Source organism: Phycodurus eques, chromosome 16 (assembly GCF_024500275.1).
Source record: "Phycodurus eques isolate BA_2022a chromosome 16, UOR_Pequ_1.1, whole genome shotgun sequence".
Classification (NCBI taxonomy): Eukaryota; Metazoa; Chordata; class Actinopteri; order Syngnathiformes; family Syngnathidae; genus Phycodurus; species Phycodurus eques.
This window is the reverse complement of record NC_084540.1, coordinates 3312932-3337834: the sequence shown is the minus strand read 5'-3', so window position 1 is coordinate 3337834 and position 24903 is coordinate 3312932. Positions and strand designations below refer to the sequence as shown.

The window sequence follows — 24903 nt, the reverse complement described above, 5'->3', positions numbered from 1 at the left end:
GCGCCCTGTGCAGGATGCGTCTTTTCCCGGCATCGTCGTCATCATCCGCTTCTTCTCCCGCCAAGGTGAGTTGCTTGACATCCACACAGAAATACTTGCGCGCGCGGGGGGTTCGTGCCGACGACACTTGGAATTAGACGCATCCTGCACCCGCTCGGTCCCGGGTTGGAAATCCAGGAAGCAATGTGGGGATGCATGCAGGTGTGTGTGTGTGTGTGTGTGTGTGTGTGTGGTGTGTGTGTGTGTGTGTGTGTGTGTGTGAATGAGAATGCGTGGGTGTGAGTGTTTGTGTGTTTAAGAGAGAGAGAGAGAGAGAGAGAGAGTTCTGTGTGAGAGAATGACTGGTTGTGTTACTGCTTGTGTGTTTATTGGGGTGTTTGCATCATGCAGGTGTGAGTGTGCGTAATAATGTGCGTGTATATATATGTATATATACATATTATATATGTATATATACATATTATATATGTATATATAATATACACGTCTATATATACATAGAGAGAGAGAGTGTTTTAGTTGGTGTGTGTGTGTTTGTTGGTGAGTTAATAGTGTGTGTGTGTGTGTTTGTGCGTTTGAGTGTTGGTGTTGGCGTGTGTCAAGAATCAGACTCATTCACATACTCAGAATTCAACAGATTCGCAACCCCCCCCCCCCTCCCCCTCCCCCACACACACACACGCACACACACACAAATGCAGCGGTGGTGGTCTCACCTTGAAGCCCCCATTCCCCTTCCCCTCCTCCCCCCCGACGCCCCTTCCTTCCCTGGTGTCCTCCATTAATCGCACTTCTTTGCGGAGATAATCAGTTTCCTGACTCCCCTCCACCGTGTTGATGGCAGGAAATTGCATGGGAGTCAATCGGAGAACCCCCCCCCCCCCCCCCCCCCCCCCCCGCACACACACACACATTCCCGTTCCCCCCTCCGCTGCTGCTGAAGATTGTGAAATGGGGGACCAGGGCAGGGTTAGGCAAGATTTGAGGGAGGGGCACAGGGGGTAACGGAAGGTGGGGGTCCGGTCCGGGGAGCAAGAATTCTGTAATAATCACCTGTTCGTGGGATTGATTTGTATTCATGGTGGCCGGTATTCAGAACGTGTCGCAGGATGTGTAAATGTCATCATTGTGCCTCCCTAATCAAAGCCCTTTCACGCAGCCATGAATTTATTGCCTTTTATGATGGGTTGTTGTTCTGCGGGAAAATGCAGCCCTATGGGGGGCACAAGCCAGTGCAAACTGTAGGCCGGTCCCAAGCCCGGATAAATGCGGGAAGGGCATCCGGCTTAAAACTTTGCCAAACAAATATGAGCGTTCATCCAAAGAATTCCATATCGGATCGGTCGTGGTCCGGGTTCACAACGTCCGCCACCGGCGCCGTCAACCTGCAGGGCGCCGTTGGAGACTCAGCTACTGTGGGTCGAAGTCGAAGAAGAGGTGGAAAGCGGGTTCGTCGGCAGAAAGAGAAGAGGAAAGCACAGAGCCTAGAACTGAATTTGGGGACTTTGAATGTTGGGACGATGACAGGAACATCTCGGGAATTGGTTGACATGATGAGTAGGAGAAAGGTTGATATATTGTGTGTCCAGGAGACCAGGTGGAAAGGCAGTAAGGCTAAACGTTTAGGGGCAGGGTTTCAATTATTTTACCATGGTTTAGATGGGAAGAGAAATGGAGTCGGGGTTATTTTCCAGGAAGAGTTGGCTAAGAATGTCATGGAGGTGAAAAGAGTATCAGATCGAGTGATGAGGCCGAAACTTGAAATTGAGGCTGCTATGTATAATGTGATTAGTGGCTATGCCCCACAGGTAGGATGCGACCTAGAGGTGAAAGAGAAATTCTGGAAGGAGCTGGACGAAGTAGTTCTGAGCATCCCAGACAGACAGAGAGTCGTGATTGGTGCAGATTGTAATGGACATGTTGGTGAAGGAAACAGGGGTGATGAAGAAGTGATGGGTAAGTACGGCATCCAGGAAAGGAACTTGGAGGGACAGATGGTGGTAGACTTTGCAAAAAGGATTACATCTTGTGCGGACGATGTAATCTGGAGGAGGTTTTCCAACTGTAAGGTAGTGGTAGGGGAGAGTGTAGCTAGACAGCATAGGATGGTGGTGTGTAAGATGACTCTGGTGGTGGGGAGGAAGATTAGGAAGACGAAGGCAGAGAAGAGAACCATGTGGTGGAAGCTGAGACAGGACGAGTGTTGAGCGGATTTTTTGAGAAGAGGTGAGACAGGCTCTCGGTGGACAGGAGGAGCTTCCAGAAGACTGGACCACTACAGCCAAGGTGATCGGAGAGGCAGGCAGGAGAGTACTTGGTGTATCTTCTGGCAGGAAAGGAGAGAAGGAGACTTGGTGGTGGAACCTCACAGTACAGGAAATCATACAAGGTAAAAGGTTAGCTAAGAAGAAGTGGGACACTGAGAGGAATACATTGAGATGCGACGTAGGGCAAAGGTTCCTGTGGAGGTCTGGAAGCATCTAGGAGAGGTGGCTGTGGAGTTTTTGACCAGCTTGTTCAATAGAATTCTAGCGGATGAGAAGATGCCTGAGGAATGGAGGAAAAGCGTACTGGTGCCCATTTTTCAGAACAAGGGTGATGCGCAGAGCTGGGGGAACTATAGAGGAATAAAGTTGATGAGCCACACAATGAAGTTATGGGAAAGAGTAGTGGAGGTTAGACTCGGGACAGAAGTGAGTACTTGCGAGCAACGGTATGGTTTCATGCCTAGAAAGAATACCACCGATGCATTATTTGCCTTGAGGATGTTGATGGAAAAGTACAGAGAAGGTCAGAAGGAGCTACATTGTGTCTTTGTAGATCTAGAGAAAGCCTATGACAAGAGTACCCAGAGAGGAACTGTGGTGCTGCGTGCGGAAGTCTGGAGGGGCAGAGAAGTATGTTAGAATAGTACAGGACATGTACGAGGGCAGGCAGAACAGCGGTGAGGTGTGCTGTCGGTGTGACAGACGAATTTAAGGTGGAGGTGGGACTGCGTCAGGGATCAGCCCTGAGCCCCTTCCTGTTTGCAGTGGATGATGGAAAGGCTGACAAGGTGAGGTTAGACTGGAATCCCTGTGGGCCATGATGTTTGCAGATGACATTGTGATCTCCAGTGAAAGCAGGGCGCAGGTGGAGGAACAGTTAGAAAGATGGAAGCATGCACTGGAAAGGAGATCAATGAAGATTAGCCGAAGTAAGACAGAATATATATGCACGAATGAGAGGGGTGGTGGGGGACGAGTGAGGCTACAGGGAGAAGAGATAGAAAGGGTGGAGGACTTGGGATCAACCGTCCAGAGCAATGGTGAGTGTGGTCAGCAAGTGAAGAAACGGGTCCAAGCAGGTTGGAACGGGTGGAGGAAGCTGTCAGGAGTGTTATGTGACAGAAGAGTCTCTGCTAGGATGAAGGGCAAAGTTTAGAAAACAGCGGTGAGGCCAGCCACGATGTACGGATTCGAGACAGCGGCACTGAAGAGACAACAGGAAGCGGAGCTGGACGGTGGCGGAAATGAAGATGTTGAGGTTCGCTCTCGGAGTGACCGGGTTGGATCAAATTAGAAATGAGCTCATCGGAGGGACGGCCGAGGTTCGATGTTTCGGAGGCAAAGTTCGAGAGAGCAGACTTCGATGGTTGGGGCACGTCCAGAGGAGAGAGAGTGAATATATTGCTGGAAGGATGACGAGGATGGAGCTGCCAGGCGAGAGAGCTCAAGGAAGACCAAAGAGAAGGTTGATGGATGTCGTGAGGGAAGACAAGAGGGCAGTTGGTGTTCGAGAGGAGGATGCAGGAGATGGGATGATGCGCTGTGGCGACCCCTAAAGGGACAAGCCCGAATGAAAAGAAGAAGAAGTTCTGCGGGAACAGCAGCGACATGGAAAGGGGGACTCGAAGTCGCCTGTTTTGGAGGATTTTTAGCCGCTTTACTGCCATTTAATGACCCCTTTTTTTTGTCGTGTCAGTGTGAAAGATATGGATTGGTGGGATTTTGAAGTCCATCCATCCATCCGTTTTCCGTACCGCTTATCCTCACTCGGGCCGCCGAGGGCATGCTGGAGCCGATCCCAGCTGACTCTGAGCTAATTTATCAGTTTCAGAGGTAGCATCAGATAGTCAGCCCCTTTCCCACTGTCAATTTTAGTGATTTTTCTCCATATCACTGGTCTGTGTGTAAGGTACAGTTAATTGGAGGTATAATCAGATCGTCAAAGTTGGCTTTTTCTTGTGTCGCTGTTCTGTGTGAAGGAGACCGACACGGAACGGGGGGCGTCAAGGTCACCGGCTTTGGAGGTAGTATTAGATACCCCCTTCACGCTGCCATTTTAACTCATCCTCTTTCTCCCGTCAATGTGAAAGGTATTGAATGGGGTTGTTGAAGTCAATCTGCGAATTTAGTGGCTTCAGAGGTAATACCAGCCCCTTTCACACTGCCAGTAGTAGACTTACATTCTATTCCCATGTCATTCTTTTGTGTTCTGTATTATCACACTGCACATCAAAGATGGCTTTTTCTGTTCTGTGTGAAAGGTCGGCCGGCTTCAGAGGTAATCACTAGCCACTTTCACACTGCCAGTCGTCTGTGTCTTTGTTGCAGCTTTTTCCTGGGTCATATCACTGACACCGAATAGGTTGTCGAAGTCGACTCACAAATGTTCCGGCTTCTCGTTGATTCTACCCCCTTTCACAATGCCAACTGTAATCTGCTTTGTTCTGTGCTCAATGGACCAAATCGGAATCGTGGTTTTGCGTGAACTGCGGGGCTAATTTTAGCAGTAGTATAACTGCTTGTCATATTTTGCTTTTCCCTGGGTTGCTGCTTTGTGTGAAAGGGTCAAAGCGAACTCCCTTATTTCTGAGCTAGTATCAGAGAGCCCATCAAATAATAGTTTTCCCGTGTTTCTTTCTTGTGTGAAAGGTACTCACGTGGAATGGGGTGTCGAAGTTGTTCTACACATTTCTTAGGCTTCTGAAGGAATAACAAATAGCCCCTTTGTGCCCGTCACAGTCGAGTTTTTTTTTTTTTTTTTTTTTTTTTTTCCCCCACGTCTCGCTGTTTGGAGTGTCAGTCGGGAGATGGAAGTCGACACAAATTGGGCACTTGTTGAAGTCAAACCTTGGATTTTTCCGGCTTCTGCGATAGTACTGTATCAGATTTCCTCTTCGATGCTGTCGATATGGATCTTCCTGAAGTGTAGTTTAGGGTAGGCTGCGTGAATTGTGAGGGACATCAAGTTGCAAAGCCGAGTAACAGCCCTAAATTTAGTGTGTGCGACGATGTGTGTGTTTGTGCGAAAGTTATACAGTATCCAGACAGCAGCAGAGGGGCCTTGTTTATGGCTGGCAGAAAAAGTGCAGTAATCAGGGCAAGCCAGCGAGAGGCACTGATGTCTTCATAGGGCAGGCTCGCGTGCGCTTTGATTGATGGCGCCGACCGCGGAAGGAAAACACCAACGGGACCACGCTGCGGCGACGTCTGTACGGTGTGGCGGACGTCCAGCTCGCCGTAAACAATTGTACGTTGGGCGCCACGAGGGGGTTGGCGCCATACTTTGTGTAAAAGTAAAGACTTGTCTGTCGAGATTATTCCTTGAAAGAAAGAGAGATATTGACAGAAACAAATTGAATTATTGACATTTATTTCCAGATTTATTAAGAAAGAAAAACTGAAATATCACACAGCCAAAAGTATTCAGACCCTTTGCTCAGTATTTAGTAGAAGCACACCTTTGAGCTAATACAGCCACGAGTCTTTTTGGGAATGAGGCAACAAGTTTTTCACACCTGGATTTGGGGATCCTCTGCCATTCCTCCTAGGAGATCCTCTCCAGTTCTGTCAGGTTGGATGGCCAACGTTGGTGGGCAGCCATTTTCAGGTCTTAACAGAGATGCTCAATTGGGTTGAAGTCAGGGCTCTGGCTGGGCCATTCAAGAACAGTCACGGAGATGCTCTGAAGTCACTCATTCGTTGTTTCATTGTCTTGTTGGAAGGTGAACCTTCGGTGCAGTCTGAAGTCCTGAGCACTCTGGAGAAGGTTTTCGTCCAGGATATCCCTGGACTTGGCCGCATTCATCTTTCCTTCGGTTGTCGTCCTGTCCCTGCAGTTGAAAAGCACCCCCACCGCATGCTGCTGCCACCACCGTGTTTCACTGTTGGGACTGTATTGGACAGGTGATGAGCAGTGCCTGGTTTTCTCCACACATAGCGCTTACTTAGAATTAAGGACAACAATTTCTATCTTGGTCCCATCAGACCAGAGAATCTTATTTCTCGCCATCTTGGGGTCCTTCAGGTGTTTTTTTTTTTAGCAAACCCCATGCGGGCTTTCATGCGTCTTGCACTGAGGAGAGGCTTCCGCCGGGCCACTCTGCCCTAAAGCCCCGACTGGTGGAGGGCTTCAGTGATGGTAGACTTTCTAGGACTTTCTCCCATCTCCCACTGCATCGCTGGAGCAGCAAAGGGTCTGAATACTTATGGCTGTGTGATAGTTGGTTTTCTTTTTTAATCTGCAAACATTTCAACAATTCAACAATTACAATTTTCTGTCCATATGTGGTGCTGTGTGTTCATATGTTTTTTTTTATTTTTTGTCCTGTTCGGCTGTTAGGTCAAGCAGAATGAAAGATCTGCATCCCTTTTATGCCGGAACAGTTTTACCGTGTCACAGTGGAGTTTTTAAGCTTCCGCTGCGGTATTATAATTGAGGTTTATTGAGAATCAGACTTGATCAGTCGAACAGAAGAAAGTTTCTCGAAGGGAGAGCGGAACAAAGACAAAAGACAAAGCACTAATTGTCAACCGGATGAGAGAAGTAAATCGTGACATGATCTGCAACAATGAAACATTAAATATGAGTGTCGTGCTACACCCTGTGAGGGAAGGACAGGACAAGCGAGAACAGGACAAGGACAGGAGAAGAAGCATGACAGGACAAGACCCGGTGTTACGCTTCGCCCGCTCTTGTTCTCAGTGGCTCAGTGCTGCTTAAACGTGTTTAAAGACGATTGCGTCCGAGGTATATCTGTGATCGGTTTATATCGGCGTTAACGTGGATCTAATAGATGGGTTTAAAATGGGTGAATATTCATCTAATATTGGTACGCTTGTTGTGTATGGCACTTCGCTTCTAAATGTGCCTCCGGTCACCATTGGCTGTGATTGAGTGTTTTCTAGAAAGAGTCTTTCTTCAGGCTTCAGATTGGCTGAAAAGTTCCACCAATAATGTCTATATCTGCTTTTGTAGTGGCGTTGTTGTTTGTCATCAGGGGTACAGTCAGTGATGGGGGTGAGCCAGTGAACGTTTTGGTCTATTTTTGATTTATTTTATTTTTTTAACGTACATTTTTTTTGTTTGACTTTAAATGCATGGAGCTGATCTTGCTTATGTTGTTGCTTTATTTTGGACGAAGCAATCTTACATTTTTTTTCAACCGCTTCCTTTGTGTTTTTAATTTTCTTCTTCAATACTTTTACTTTTAATTTACAGTTTTAAACTTTTGTTCAACTTTTATTTATTTATTTATTTATTTTTACTCTTTTAAAATGGATTTAGCTGTGTGTTTATGTTGCTCCATATGCATTTTTTTAAAAATTTTTTATTTGGTTTGGACCGCACTGGTGAAAAGATTTTTTTTACTTTAAACATTTTTTATTTTATTTTTTTACTAGTTTTTACTTTTTTTTGCTGTGTACTTACTTTTGACCTTTTATATTTTCACCTACTTTACCTTTTTAAAGTTGTTTTAATTTGTACTTACTGTTACTATTTATGACAGTTGTTTTACTCTTTTGTAAATCTTTTCAATACCTTTTGACTTTTTCTTTTTTCCCTGTATACTTATTTTTCGTTACTTTTTTTATTTCTGTTTTGTATTTTTGTGAATTTTTTTTTAATTACTTTTGAATGCTTTTTAAAAAAAAAAAGCCCTCTTTTTACCTTTTTCAGTTTCCTTGGGCCTCTTGTAAATACACTATTTAATCTAAGCTGTCATGATTACTTTTAATTATTATTGCTTTGAATGTTTTTTTAATTATTTTTGTTAACCTTGTTTTTTTTTTTTATTTTTTTTTTATGACCTTATGACTTTTTCTTCAAGTTACTGTACTTTCCTTCAGCAGACCAGCAAGCATCGCGAGACCGTCTCTGGCACGCGTTGCTTTCGGGGTCCCTACGGACCCGCCGCTACCGCTTAGCGTAGAAACATTGACGCCGTGGATGGCGAGTAGCTAAGCGCGCCATCGCCACTCATGAGTCAACCTGCTCGCTTTCCCAGATGCCCCCGGGGCGCAGCATGGGGGCCACTGTTGCACCGAGTAAGGCCTAATCTGGGTGGTGATGTCACAGCGTTGGTGGGCGGTGTGACCTATGCACACTTTGGACCATTACTCTGTTTGTTTCTCAACTCCCTGAATGCAGGCACGGTATTGACTCAGGGCTGTCGCTTTATTTACACAATTTGCCCACTTTGCACTTTTCTACCAGGAAGGCGTCCAAGCTCCAATTTGGCTGCGTGGGGTGTGGTGTGGTTGGGGGGTTGGGTTTGAGGGTCATCCAGTTAACTTGGCTTTTGCACTTGTTCGAAAATGCAAACTACACGTTCATTAACAGCCAAAAAAAAAAAAAAAGAACGTAAAACGTTTCTTGACGAGAAATTGAGTTGGCCCAATTCTAGTTGTCAGTAGCTCGCTTTGGAGGTAGATTACTGGAATTGTCCACAAATCTGCTCTTACTGTATGCGATCACCTTGATGGATTTGATTCCATGCACGGCAAACGGTGGCGCAAGATGGCGAGCGGTTATTGTGGCAGGTTACCACGGCAACGCCCGGCGGGGGTCTGCACCAGAGCTTCCATTTTACAGCGCGGGTGCGGCGAGCGCGCAGCCGCCGAAAGAAGGCGAGGAAGGAGGTGTGGAAAGCGAGCGCCTCAGGTGAGGAAAGACAGCGAGGAAGGAACATATGCGAGCGCCGACACGTGTGAGCAGGGCGTTCCGCATCCGCCGTCTCCGTCTTCTTCTCGCCTTTTTCGTGTGTACGATGCGTCTCCGTGGCGACGTCCATCACCAAGTCGTCCCGGCGCGACGTCGTCGACGGGGCCATTCTTGGATCAGGCCACACATTAGTCAGTGAGTCGATCATCCCGTGAGAGGTCGCCGGAGAGTGACACACACGCGCCATTTGTTCCTCGTTTGCGGGGGGAAAAAATATCATTGGACACTTCATTCGGTACACATTAGTATGTATTCCGGTGTTTGGTTAGTTCATTTATATCCTCACGGATCTGATGACTTTTTAATATTACGATTATTACTTTTCAGTTATCGTGCTGTTTTAATTGTTTATATATATATATATATATATTTTTTTTTTTTTTTTTTTTTTTTTTTTTTTTTTTTTTTTTTTGCATGATTGTCAGTAGTGTGTGGCACTACACTACCAGTGTAAAAAAAGTAAAAAGGATAACAGTTAAGTTTTTTTTAAAACAAAATGTGTTTTGACTTATTACGGTATTATATTTATTGTTTTTTAAAAAAAGCAATTCTTTACTTGAATTTTGCATTTTTAAAAATGTTTTTTTCTGAATTGTTTCGCTTTTTTATTGACTGTTCCTTTTCATGTACTGTTACTTTTGAATATTTTACTTAGTCTACACTTTGGCTTTTTAACTTGCGGTTTCCTTTTTCCTTTTTACTGACTTCTTTTCAACTTTTTTCTGTATTTTTTCCCCTTTTTTTGTTTCAAGTGTACTCATTTTTCATTTTATTGAAAGTTTAAATAAGTATATATATTTTTTTTAATGATTACTTTTGTTTTTTACTTTTTACTTGCTGTTCACTTTTTCACTTATTCTTTAGTTTGATTTTACTTGTAGTCCGTCGTCTTTCTTATTTTTCCTTTTTCAGTACTTTTTTCCCTTCTTTTGACCTTTTTTATGTTTTCACCTTTACTCAGTGGAGCTTTTAAAAAACTTTTACTTTTACTTGTTTACTCTTCCTACTTTTACGACTTGGAAGGAACAGCTTTTTCTTCAGTATTTTAGTATTTCTTTTTGGAAAAAATAGTTTTAAAAAAAAACTTTTTTATATTTTACTAATACTTTTCATTTTTTTTTTTTTACTTTAGAATTACAACAATGATTTTTACTTTTGATTGACATTTTATTGACTCTTTCTTTCCCTTGTATTCTTTATTTCGACTTTTCGTGTATATTTCTGTCCTTTTTATTGATGAACTCGTTACATTTAACTTTTCATACTTCACTTTTTTCTTGCTAAATTTAAAGAATGCTTCCGGCTGATCTCGTTTCTTTCCACCCGTGTGTTTAATGGTAATCCCCGAGATAGCATATACTGTATATAAATATTAATGATGGCGTTACTCTATCTGCAGTATATGTCCCACTTTACAACGTAGGCACACACTTACTGCATAATGCTTATTTCTTCTCGTACTGCATCTCGTTTACATGTTTGCACACTAATTCCCGCTGTACTGAAGTCGGATTTAAGAACGCTTGTGGTCGACCTTAATATGGACTTTGACTTTGAAGTGATTAGTTGTTTTTGTTTTGTTTGTTTTTGTTTTGTTTTTGCACGTGAGCCGCCGGAGGCCCACGTGCGTCTTTTCATCAACTTTTGAATATTTCATGTGGAAAACAACAAAGAATGCTGCGCTTCTTTATGTCCGCGACTTCAACTACACACCCGTAGCGCGCACGCGTCACACACGCGTACATATGCAGACGCACGCAGAGAGCACAGTGCACGTGTGTGTTTGCGTGAACGGTATTGATGTTTTGGCCTCGAGGGGGTTTTGTTTTACGGGATATGTTAATAACGTCCCTTGTGACTGCCAGGTATCCTTAACATCACATTAAAGACTTTGGATTCCGCTGAGTGTCTGGGAAAAGGATACAGCAAGCAAATTGGATGCTTTGTTAGCGGTAACAGTTGAGCGTTGGTGGAGTTCATTTAGTTCTTTGTGCTCATCATGGCTTTACTTCTTATATACTGACACTTCCATTTTTACTTTAAGATTTATATTTATTACCTTTTTTTTTGTAGTTTTTACATCCTGTGCATATTTTTATTTTCTCTAATTTTCATATTTCCCAAAAAATTCCTTTATTGTTTTTAACATTTGACTATTTTTTGAATTGTTTTCTGTTTTTCCTTTTTTTTTTTTCTTTCCTAATTATTTTTTTAAATTTTTTTTTTTTTTTTTTTTTTTTTTAACTGATTGTTGGAAGTCAGTACCTCCAAATCGGAGGCCGCGGTCCTCAGTCGGAAAAGGGTGGCGTGTCCTCTCGGTGTCAGGGAGGCGATCCTGCCCCAAGTGGAGGAGTTCCAGCACTGCATCTACTAGTACTACTCGTAAGACTGGAAGTTTTTGTTTTTTTTGTTAATTGACTTTTTTTGTCTTTTTTTTGAATACGTACAGCGAGACGAAAAACAAACAAACAAACAAACAAATACAAAAGATTAATGCCACCACCGCTAGTGCTAATTTACATTCAGCCACCGCTATGTTAGCCATGCTATGTAGCGATCTTTCTTTGTGTGTGTGTGTGTCTTCTTTCTCCGTCTTCATCTTCTAACTCTTCTTTGTCTTCAACTTCTCCTTGCTCATCTTCTTCTCACTCTTCTTTGGCTTCCTCTTCTTCATTTTCATCCTCTCCTTTTTCATCTTCTCTGTCCTCAACTTGTTTCTTTTCTTTGTCCTCGATGTCTTTTCTTTCATTCTTCTTTGTCTTTTCTATTCTCTGTCCTCCAGTGTCTCTCCTTCCTCATCGTCTTCTTAATCTCTGTGTTCTTTGTCTTCATCTTCTGCTTCTTCTTTTTTGCCCTCTACTTCTTTCGTCTTTGTCTTCTATTTCATTTGATCCCTCTTCTTTGTCTTCCTTTTTTCACTTTCTTCGCCCTCTACTTTGTCTTCTTCTTCCCTTCCTTCCTTTTTCATCTTTGTCTTCCACATATTCATCTTCTCTGTCTTCCTCATACTCTTCTTTGTCTCCCTCACCTTTGTCTTACTCATCTCGTCTTTGTCTTCTTCTCTGTGTTCCTTGTCATCTTCTTCTTTGTCCTCAACCTATTCACCATCTCAGTCTTTGTCTTTGTTGTCTTCTCCTTCTTCATCTTCGTCCTCTGCATCTGGGCTTCTTTTTCCTTTTCTTCATGCTGTACTTCTCCTTCGTCTTCCTCTTGTTCTTGCCTTACATCAGAGCGTCTGTGAGTTCCCCCCTATTTCATATTTCAACCCCCCTCCGGTCAAATCGGTTCTGCCTGGCGGTTAGTCAAAGGTTTGAAATGTTTATAAGCTGCGATAGACGAGCCCCGTGAGGAGGCCCGCCGATGTTCTACTTTGTACCGTTTTAAACAGCTAAAACCCAAACATGGTGGAAAAAAAATCATAGCTCCAAAAATAGTGGTGGTACATGTTGCACCGTAATTGGAGTGAATCATACTGTTATCCGAAGTGGAAACAACGGTAGCATACAATCGTACCTTACCGTACGTGCAATGTATCATATCGTAATGAAGGGTATTGTACAGGGTGGGGCAGAAAAGGGCAGAGATTTTTGAAAAACTCCCAAAATAATAAATGGTAGCTGCAAACAAATGTGATTGACACCAATGTGTTCGTATTGACGTAGCATTTGACACAATCGAGTGTGGAAAACAACATTCGTCGTTGGCGTGACCGTTTGCACTGATGCATTTGTGAAGGTGTTGATGGAAGTTGGCTTCCGCTCTCTCCAACATTGCTCTGTTGATTTGGGTGACTTCCGCGCCGAGGGCTTCCTTCGACTCGTCCGCTGTACGGGGTCATACACACGTGCCTTGAGGTGTCCCCTCAAAAAATTAATCGCACATGGACAAATCAGGGAACCGAGGGGGCCAAGGAGCGTCAGGAAACCCTGGAAATGAGGTGGTCACCGAAATGAGGACAAAAAATCGGCCATCGCTGCTCTGGCTGTGCGGGAACGTCGCCCAATCCTGCTGAAACCACACACGTCAGATGGGCATGCGTCTTTGTCGCAATTCAGGCGCAAACAAATGTTATTTATCACCTCAACTAGGGTTGGGCATCGAGAATCGAGAACGATTGGAACCGGGACTAACATTCCGGTTCTCCCAGAATCGTTCAAATTAAAAAAAAAAAAAAAAAAGTAGCTTCACAGTTTCGATGCCTACAGTCCACTGACCCCGAAGAAGAAAGTGGGGAGAACCAACCAAGAAGACGTGCTTGGACCCTATCGTACCGCAATTGGAGTGAATCGTATCATCATTTGAGTGTATCTTATCAAATTGTAATTTGAGTGTATCAGATCAAAATTGGGTGTGTTGCATCGTCATTAGGGTGACTCATACTGTAAGATCAGTGCATCCTATCATAATTGGAGTGTATCATTTTAAAATGGGAATGAACTGAATCTTATCCTAATTAGAATCAGTCATATCAGAATTGAAGGGTATCTTATTGTACTTCGAGTGTTTTCGATCAGAAATGGAGTGGATCCTATTATATCCTAATTGTAGTGAGCATTGTATTGTATGATATCATAATTGGAGTGAATTGAATCGTATCATGATGCGAGCCTTTCGTGTCATAATCGCAGGGTATCCGATTGTATTGTAATCCGAATGTATCATATTTGGAGTGAATCATACCGCAGTTTGAGCGCAGCACATTGTAATTGGAGTCATCGTATCGTCATTGGAGTCTATCATGTCCGAACCGGAGTGAATCGTATTGTCGTTTGAGTGGCTCTTTTCACGTAATTAGAGTGTATGATATTGTATCATAATTTGGTGAATCGTACCACATCGTAACTGATGTCATCATGTTATAGTATCGTTATTATGCGGTGGTCACACACGGTAATCGTAGTGTATCTTATCGTAATTGGAGTTTTTGGTATCATAACTGGAGCGTTATGTATCATAATATATACTTGGCTTTAGCAGAGAAGCTCAGCCTTCCTTCTCCCCAGCCACTTCATCCAGCTCTTTTGTGGGGATCCCGAGGTGTCTCCCGGGCCAGCCGGAAGACATAGTCTCTCCAGCTTGTCTTGAGTCATCCCTGCGGCCTCCTCCTAGTGGGACATGCCCAGAACATCTCACCGGGGAGGCGTCCAAAGATGCCCGAGCCACCTCATCTGGCTCCTCTCGATGTGGAGGAGCAGCGGCTCTACTCTGAGCCCTCCCGGATGACTGAGCTTCTCATCCTATCTCTAAGGGAGAGCCAGGACACTCTGCGGAGGTAACTAATTTCAGCCGCTTGTATCCGGGATCTTGTTCTTTCCGTCACGACCCACAGCTCGTGACCATATGTGAGTGTAGGAACGTAGATCGGCTGGTAAATTGAGAGCTGCGCCTTTTGGCTTAGCTCCTTCTTCACCACCACGGACCGATACAAAGTCCGCATCACTGCAGACGCTGCACCAATCCGTTTGTCGGTTTCCCGTTCCATTCTTCCCTCACTCGTGAACAAGACCCCAAGATACTTGAACTCCTCCACTTGGGCCAGGATCTCATCCCCGACCCGGAGAGGGGACTCCACCCTTTTCCGACTGAGGACCGTGGTCTCCGATTTGGAGGTGCTAATTTTCATCCCAACCGGTTCACACTTGGCTGAAAACCGCTCCAGTGAGAGTTGGAGATCACGGCTTGATGAAGTCGACAGAAGCACATCATCTGCAAAAAAGCAGAGCTGCAACACCGAGGCCACCAAACCGAGGCCACCAAACCGGATCCCATCTACGCCTTGGTTGCACCGAGAAACTCTGTCCATAAAAGTTATGAACAGAATCAGTAACAAAGGGAAGCCATGGTGGAGTCCAACCCTCACTGGAAACGAATCCAATTTACTGCTGCCAATGTGGACCAAACTCTGTGACAGGGTCCGAACAGCCCATAACTGTGGGTTCGGTACGGCATACTTCCAGCACACCCCCTACATGTAGACTGGTTGGGCGATCTCTCATGCCCCTGCCGAGGGTGTAGAGCTGGTCCACTGTTCCATGGCCAGGACGAAAACCACACCGCTCCTCCTGAATCCGAGATTCGACTTCCCGACGGACCCTTCTCTCCAGAAGAACCTAGACCTTACCAGGGAGGCTGAGGAGTGTGAGCCCCCTGTAGTTGGAACACACCCTCCAGTCTATCATATCCAGAATATCATATTGTATCATAATGGAAGTGGATGTGTCTTATTGTATCAGCTTTAGTTAAAACAAGGAAGTTCATCTGAACCTCTCAACGACGTAAGGCCTCTTTTCCGCCACCTAAAATCAATCAAAATGATTAACAACTCATTATTGATGAGTTATTTTCCAGTTCACGGATAAAGCAAACTCCCCCAGGTTCACCTTGTTTCAACATTTCAGCCTGTCGCTAACGACCCAGCGAGTCTGAGAAAAGACGATATGGCGTACATGGCGTGCGGCGGGAGACGAGTCCCGACCATATCGGGGGCCGATGCCCAAAGGGGGCGGAGAGATGGAATCGGACTTGAGCGTACAGTTTCCGCTCAATCGGGCGCAGTATGTCACAATATGTTGCAATGTGTCACAATATGTTGCAATGTGTTGCATTATGGTCAGGTTCACTCCAGTTATGAGGGAAGATGATACGATTCACTTGCATGACACTATGATTCACTCCAAATGCAATGCAATACAATATAACTCACACCAATATTAATGGGATATGATTCTATGCCATTATGATTCGATGCAATTCCCTACAATTCCGATGGAATACGATTCACTTTCATTTTACAATGTGATATGATATGATTCATTTCAATTACAGTGGTTATGGTGCGGTAACATTCACTCCAACTTTGATGTTAGGCCATTTGATTCACTATAATTATGGTGTGTTTCTCTATAATTACGATAAGATTCACTCCGATTATTGTGTAATTTGATGTACTCCAATTACAGTGTCTGTCTCTTTAATTATGAAGTAATTCACTTCAGTTACAGTGCCATTGTCTTTAATTAAGATTTGATTCACTCCAATTATGGTGTGTTTGTCTTTAATTACGATATGATTGCATCCAATCACGTTGTGTTTTGATTCACTGCAATTAGGGTGCGTTTCTCTATAATTACAATATGATTTACTCCAATTACAGTGCAATTCAATTCACACCAATTGTGTCGCGTTTTAATAATTAGCATACGATTTACTCTGATTACACTGCAATTTAATTCACACCATTGGTGCATTTTTACATAATTATGATACGATTCACTCTAATTGCAATAACGATACGATTCCCTCCAGTAATAGTATGATTCACTCCAATTACAATGCGATTCAATTCACTCCAATTACGGTGCACTTCTCTATAATTGTGATATCGTTCACTCATATTTTGGTGTATTTCTCTATCATTATGATGTGATTAACTCCAATTATATTGCGTTAGTCTTTAATTATGATATGATTCCTTCTAATCACGTTGCGATTTGATTCACTACCATTAGGGTGTGTTTCTCTGTAATTTCGATATGATTCACATCAATAACGGTGTGCGTCGCTATAATTTTGATACAATTCGCTCCGATCACAGTGTAATTAAATTAATTCCAAATACGCTGAGTTTTTGTATAATTATCATATGATTCACTTTAATTAGGAAATAATAAGATTCACTCCAATAATTAAAAGATTCATTCCAATTACAACGCGATTCGATTCACGCCAATTACAGTTTGTCTATCTTTAAAAAATTATATAATTCATTCCGCTTGCAGTGCAAATAGATCCGCTGCTATTGCGGCGAAATACTCTATTATTGGAATATGATTCACTTCTATTACAACGAGATCTGAATCAATCCAGTTACAGAGTATTTCTCTGTAATTACAGTATGATTCACGCCAGTTACAATACGATTTGATTGACTACAATTCGGGTGTGTTTTTCTCTAATTACCCTATGATTCATTTCATTTATAGAGTCTCGGAATTCACTCCAATTACACTGCGATTCGATTCACTCCAATCACAGCGGATTTCTCTATAATTAGGTAATAATTCACTCCAGTGAAAGTGTAATTCATTTCATTTCACTTCGGGTGCATTTCTCTGTATTTAGAATAGGATTCACTCCAATTACGGTGCGTTTCTCTATGATTATATTATGATTCACTCCAAATAGAACACGATACAATTCACCCCAATTATGGTTCGTTTCCCCATAATTATCATATGATTGACTCCAACCTTAATGCAGTACCATTCCATTCACTCCAAATACGGTGCAATACAATATAAAACACTCCAATTACATTATGAATCTCTCCAATCAAGATATGATTCTCTTCCATTACGAGCCAAGTCAAAATGTGTGGCCATATATCACAATATGAGGCCATAAGTCACAATATATAGCATTATGTCACAATACCGTATTGTGGCATGGCTGCCAGCCACTGATTGAATCCATCCACTCCATCCATTAACGTTTTATTAAAATGCGTTTAGCGGCGCACTCGCTCTGACATGATGGATTCCATCACGCCGTTTTAATCAATAACACCATTGATCCGCCACACACGCACACACACGCACACACACACACACACACTCAAGGAAGTCGCTCTCAACTCTCCTTTAATGGGGACTTTTTATACGTTGCAGATTACAGCTGCTGATGTGTCATAGACTGGGCACAGGAGACAAGGGTGCAGCAGCTAGCCAGTCTAGCGAGGCGCTAACGTCGCAGTCTAGGCCATCACTTTTGGTGCTCCTTCTTACACAGTAAACGTCAGAAACGGATCCTAGCTGCCCTCAGGCTATGTCAGGACACAAGGTCGCAACTGATGACATTGCCCTGCAGTTTCCTTGCCGCTAGCTATACCGTTGTTACAGTGTCGCTACACACCACAAGGAAGCATACGAACACAAGGAACCAAGTGTCGCAGCCGCTCCACTGCTGGCTACACCGCCACTCAATCACTAGCTACACCGTCGTTACGCCACTAGCTACGCAAGAAAGCAACTGACGCTTTTGCCCCACTGTTTCCTTGCCACGAGCGACATCGTTGTGTCACAGTCACCCTACTGCTTGCTAATTGGGGATTGATTATTGGAATGGTTTGAAAATGGTGTGGTTCACTTACACTTTTTAAGAACGTTTAAAACTAAAGTACTAAAAAATATATATGAATCAGGCATAAACAAACGAAATTGTGAAAATATTGAAACTTTTGGTTGTGTTAGCTTGACTGTTTTGATCAATTTGTGCATCAGACAATTTTTCAAAATGAATTTTTAAATGTTTTAATTAACTTTGCTCTTTTAGATGTTGAAATTGTGTTATGGCCTTCAAGATTTTCTTGCTGAAGTATGTTTTTCCTTTGTAAAGAAGAAAGGTGTAGGCCTAATAAGCTGAAGCATCACTCTATCCCTTTTCGGTTAGCTTTATTCTTTGTTGTGTTTTCTTTAATGACTGATTGAAAGCTAATCAAATAAAACCTATCTTCCTGCATTGTTAATTACCCCATCGCTACGCCACTAGCTGCACAAGGACACTTGGAAGCGCTGACGCCATTTCCCTGCAGTTTCCTTGCCGCTACACTGTTGCTACACCGTTCCTACACCATAACTTCCTAAGAACACAAGGAACCAAGTGTCTCAGTCGCTCTACTGCTTGCTACGTCATCACTCCATTGCTAGCTACGCCGTCGCTACCCAGCTAGCCACACAAGGATGCATGGAGCAACTGACGCTGTTGCCTTGTTGTCGCCGCCGCGCGGTCACACGGTCGCTACCAAGCTAGCCACACAAGGATGCATGGAGCAACTGACGCTGTTGCCTTGTTGTCGCCGCCGCGCGGTCACGCGGCTCCGCCACCTCGCCTCCGTGCCATCTTTGCCTCGTGATTACCCTGCACTCACCCCCACTGCTAGATACGCTGGAAGCTACGCTGTCACTATCCATGTACACAGATAAACAAGTACCACCGTAGCCCCACAAAGAAGCAAGTACCACCTAGCCCTACCGTCAGTATGCTGCTAACTACACCGTTGCTACAAAGGCACGCAAGGAAGCAAATCACACCGTCGCCTCGCCACTCGCTACACTGTAAGCTACACCGTTTAATTACACAAGGAAGCAGGTGCTGCTATTGCCCCACCCTCATGAGCTTAGACCATTGTGAGACAGGGGCACGAGGGAACAACTCACGCCGTTGCGATACCTTCAGCACGTCGCTGCTCTCCTTCCACACTGCCACCATGATTTCTTTGGACTTTGTAGCATAATTGTCAAGGAATTCCAAACTGTCCACCTTTTGGTGTAGAGTTTTGTAACCATGTATGTGAAATAAAGGGGCGGTGTTGGGGTGAAGTCATTTCTGTCCAATCTTTTCTATCACCTCTGCCTTCGACGTAGCGCCTCGCCGCATGTCGGCTCCCGGGAGGATCATCCAGGTATTCCCGCCTTATCCGAGCGCGACTGACGGATTTGGGTCCTCGTTCACGCTCGACTAGACGCGGCAAAGAAAAAGTCAAAAAAAGACAAAACGCTTAACCTGCAAAGCATTCCGCCGAGCAGAGCGGCTCGGTCACTGTCGTGCTTTCCAGTGATTCACACGTCCAGAAGACGAAGCGTCAAAGTGATTCGGCGTCGTCGCGATGCTTCATCATCATTTAGCCAAAGTGACGTTGACACTTTTCACACTCGTACAATTCACATCGATGCATGTTCATCTCGAAATGTGTGGGAAGGACACCCTCACTGAGGCTGATACAATGTGTACAGAATCTTGATACACCTCGACACTATGATAACATCTTTCTACGATACATATATGTCTACTCTCGACGCAATACAATATGGTACGATACGATTTGCTGCGATTACAATGATATTCATTCCCTTTACAGTACACGATACAGTCAAATTAGGGTGCAACAGGATTTACTGCAGTTGCTATGCAATACGATTCGAATCACTTCAGTTGTCGTTTCTTCCAAGAACAATGCAATTTACTCCAATTGTAATACAATATCACACAGATTTCGATGCCATCCAATTCTGATGCGACACCATGCACTCAAATTACAGGGCGATGTGATGCGGTATGATTTACTTCAATTTTGACCCGACATGATACGATACATCCTGTTTCTTCACAGGTCACCGCAATTGTAATGTGATACCGTTCGATTCACTCCAATTTGAAGTGATACTTCTATTGTGGTGCAATGTTATACGATCCACTCCAGTTACGGTGCAATGCAATACGGCTCACTCCAATTTTGATTTCGATTTGGTTCACTACAATCATGATATACAATTCACTCTAATTACGATACTGTACGATTCAATTCACTTCAATTATGATGCATTCCAATTACAATGTGATACAATACAATTGACTTTATTCATGATGCAATACCATTCACTTCAATTATGTTGTCACGCGATACGATTTAGTTGAATTACGATGCTATGCGATAAAATTCACTCCAATTATAATAGGATGCATTTCGATTCACTCCAGTTTTGATGCAACTAAATTCCACAACAATTCACTCCAGTTACGATACAATATGATTCACTCCAGTTACGGTGCGATAAAATATGGTTTCCATTCACTCCAATTTTGATGCCATATGTTTCATCAGGTTTCTGACACAATTCACTACAATTAGAATGTGATACAATTTGATTCAATCAAAAAAAAAAAATAATCAAACATTTTGATGTGATATCATTCACTCTAACTATGGTGTAATTATTATAAGAGTCACTCCAATTATGGAGCAATATGATTCACTCCAATTTTGATACAATGCGATTCATTCTAATTACGGTGCAATACGATGCAGTTCACTCCAATTTGATAGGATAAGATATAATTCCCTCCAATTATGAAGCGATATGACATGATTCACTCCAATTATGATAGGTTACAATGCACTCTACATTTGATGCGAATCAATTCACTCCAATTATGACACAATACGATACAATTCACTGTTCATTATTACACAGTACGTTCTGATTCACTCCATTTGCGTTGCAATACGACACGATTCCTTCCAATTATGATGCGATGCGATATATTTCACTTTCATCGCAATCCAACACGATTCACTCGTTTTAATCCGATATGATCCAATTTACTCAAACTATGATGCAATACGGTACGATTCACTCCAAGTGCAATACAATACAAATTGATTTACTCCAATTGTGATGCAATACGCTTTGATTTCGACCCATTACAATCCGATGCAATCCGCTATATGCGGAACGTCACGTGACAACGCAGACTATGGGATAGCTGACTTCCTGTGTATGCTATGCTAACAAGTATATCTAGGACTGATGACATATTGTTTTTTTTGGCCAAACTTCTGACAAAAGTTCAATACATGGAATTCATTTATTTTTACAAATATGATTTGATACATGTCAACATGAACAAAGACTAAACACTGTATATTATCATCTCTGCTGGCTTTGTGGGGACCGCTTCACCTCTACTTTAGAGGTGCATTTGCTCTTTAGGAAGTCAAATCCTCGGGCCGGGATCAAACACGTGCAGACATCTTTTAACCTCCTCCAGCCGACACATTGGCCATTAAACATTTAGCTTGTGTGCGATTAGGAATTCCTGTCACGCGTCCAAAGATACGAAATATGTCAGCGTGCATTACGGCCCACGCGCTAAACGCACTAAAGCGTGCGCGCAACGTCTGGAATATTTCACTGAAATTTAAAATAAGGGAAAAAAAGAGAAGAGGAGAGAGAGAGAGAGAGAGCGACCCTACTGAGCAGAATGTCTGTCGGCCAGGGGGCGTGTTGGGAATAACGGAAAGTGAAGTCCCTACATTTCCCCGTTCACAACACACAAACATCAAATCCACTGTGTCACTGGATGCTATGCTAAATGTCACAGTTTAACATGGTGTCCTCAAATGCACCAAACAATGACGAATGAAATACAGATTTGTTTTAAAGCCCGACAATAATGACAGTCAGCTTCCCTCTGGGGCAAAGTGGGGTAGCAACCCACATTGCGCTAGGGTACAAACCGTAAACATTGCATCTTCTTTTTTTGTTGTTGTTGTTGTAAAAAACTATCCCCAGGTGTTCATCATTTTTGCTCTCTTTCTGTAACGCTTAAAGATACCACCAAGGCCCTGTCGAATTGGAAAATAGTACAGTATTGGTGTCAAAGGATTACAGTGTGTGACATGTTGACTCTAGGGTCTATCTCACTGGCCTGGAGACTAGTTGGCGACCTGACGGCAACTCAAGTCTCCGCCATTTGAAGAGACATCTCTGTGACGTCTTCCGGAGACGAGCCGAGTCGCGGTGAAATTGCACATGTTCAATTTCATCGGAGTCCTTTAGGCGATTTCTCTATATGCTCACTATAGAGAAAAAGTCATGTCACAAAGCTGCAATATTTTTCTCACGAGTCACATCTGGGCACACATACATATCCGGGGGGTTCTTGGGGGACTGGTAAGGGGTCGGGAGGGTGCGGGTGTCGGACCGGGTTTCAGTACTTCAAAGCTGTTTCTTGGTCCGGGTATGCATCACACACACTCATCCCCATTTCTTTGAATGCACCACATGCACCCATCTTTGGGGGCGGTGGGTCTTGGGTGGGTGGGGGGCGGGATTTGGCACTGATACACGGGGTAGGGCCAATGACTGCCGGTCGGGGACCGGAGGGGTGCATGCGAAATGGTGTCAATTCACTTACATGTGTCCGCAGACACACACCCCCGGGACTTTTTCGCCACTCACCTATTCCAGCAAATAACTCATGGATATGCTAATTGTTTGGGCATCCCCTCACTCACTCACTCTCGCCCTTTAGATGTTTAGAATTTACATAGCCACTCCCACCACACTTCCGTTGTACAGCCGGGTTCACGACCCTTGTCCTGCATGCTTCTTCTCCTGTCCTTGTCCTGTCCTATCTTGTCCTGGCTTTCCCTCACAGGATGTAGCACTACTGCTCCATACAGCACCCATATCTAATGTGTCATTGTTCTACGTATGTAATGATTGACTTTTCTCATCTTGTTTACGGTTAATGCTTTGTGTTTTGTCTTCTTTTCTCACGCCCCTCTAGAAACTTTGTTCTGTTCGACTAATCGACTCCGATTCTCAATAAATGTAAGTTATAATATTAAGAAACCATAGCGGCAGCTTATCAACTCCACTGTGATCGATAGTGCGGCATGGCGGCGTAGCGGGCTAAGTAGATGTAACGAGATGACCATTCCAAATATGTATCACATTTCCAAAATAAAAGCAATCAGGTTTGTTATGGTTAGGTAAAGAAATAGTGGTTCCCCCATTGTGGGGAGCAGGCACGGGCACAAGTCCTCTTCTTCCTCGAGTCTCCTCCCAAGTCTTCCGAATGACAGGGGAAAAGAATTCACACGTACATGAGACAAAATAGGATATAGTACGCTTTCACCCTCAAACAATGAGTCGTTTTAGGAAAATAAAGGGTAAGATTAGGGCAGGAGGAGAAGGAGATAGGGTTAGGGTTAGGGCAAGTAAATATGTTGCAGCAGGTATAAACAACAGGAAGCAGTTTTGGGGTATCAGTGTCTTGCTCAAGGCCACCACACCATGTTGTTGGCGGATGGTCCGGTCGGGGTCTTCAACCATAATTATGGGCCCTCATAAAGACAATGACTTTGCCCCCACCCCACCGCCACTACTTGTAACATGCTCCCAATGTTGTCTCTGCAGCGTCCGCTCGACGTACGACTACGTCGTCATTTGCAGTCGCCGCGACGGTGTTCGGGCCGTGTCATTTGTACGAGCCTGTGTTTAGGCTGCTAATGAGCGCGGGGGGCAGCAATGGGATACAGCTGGAGGGAGGCTGAATAGGGTTACCATGGTAACTGTTGGCGAGCATTTGAATGCAGAGCGAGCCGGAGCCATGCCGGGAGAGGAAGCCGCGCTCCGTGCGTGCGTGTGTGTCAAAGGGTTAATGTGAGACATGGTAGCGGGTTAATGTCTCATCAAACTGCGAGGTCACTGCGTCGTCTACTCGGGATCCGCTGGACACTGGGGGAGGGGGGGGGGGGGGGGGGGTTAGGGGCTTATGCTAGTCCTGGTTATATATATTGATGTATAAAAGGGGGGGGGGGGGTCCGTGAAGATGTTTGATGATGAGAGCAGCCGCGACTTGAGCCGCGACTTGAGTCTAACGAGTCCCCCCCCCCCCCGCCAGGACCGAAACATTCGAAGGCATGATGACATACACACTTGAACGCCGCAAAGCAGCAGTATCGATACATTAGCAATGTACATTAGCAGCAGTATCGACACATGAGCAATGCGGTAGTTGACGATATTTTGTCGCATCACTCGTGCTGACAGTACGTGTTCGACTTCAACGTCATTAAGGTGTCGCAGCGATAGTATCGTTCTCTGATTTTGTTCATTGGTAGCGCGCCAATACCGTGTATCGCAATATTGTATTGACTTGTGCAGATGCCATTTCCATAAATAGCTGCTTGCACATGTGCACAAAGGGTCTACTGACTCGCACCAAAATCAAAATCCAAACATCAAAAAAACGCACCAAACGGGATGAGACGACGTCACTATTTGCGACAAACTTTGAGAAGCAAGACGGGCTTCAAAATGTCTCTTAAAGCCGGAAAAAAACGCAAAAGTGGATGTCGATAACCGGCAATTCTAGACGGAATGGACTGAGAAGAATTGAAATATTGTATTTTGTCTGGCGAACGCAACATGCATGAAAGCGGCATCCTGATTATATGGATATAAGAAACCTTGAACTGAGTCAGAAACAAAGGATGGTGCGGGAAAGCTTCTGGAAACCTGGGAAAATCCGAATGTATGTCGCTTGCTGTGGGCAAATCAACGGGTT

At 43.9% G+C, this 24903-nt stretch overlaps 1 protein-coding gene across 1 annotated transcript in view; it reads left to right on the top strand.

The window, feature by feature from the left end:
- lrrc4ba (leucine rich repeat containing 4Ba) overlaps positions 1-24903 on the top strand; it is a 33962-nt gene continuing 9059 nt past the window's right edge. Inside the window, exon 1 of the mRNA XM_061701494.1 lies at positions 1-65. The gene's annotated coding sequence lies outside the window, so the exon portion shown is untranslated. The remainder of the gene's footprint in view (positions 66-24903) is intronic.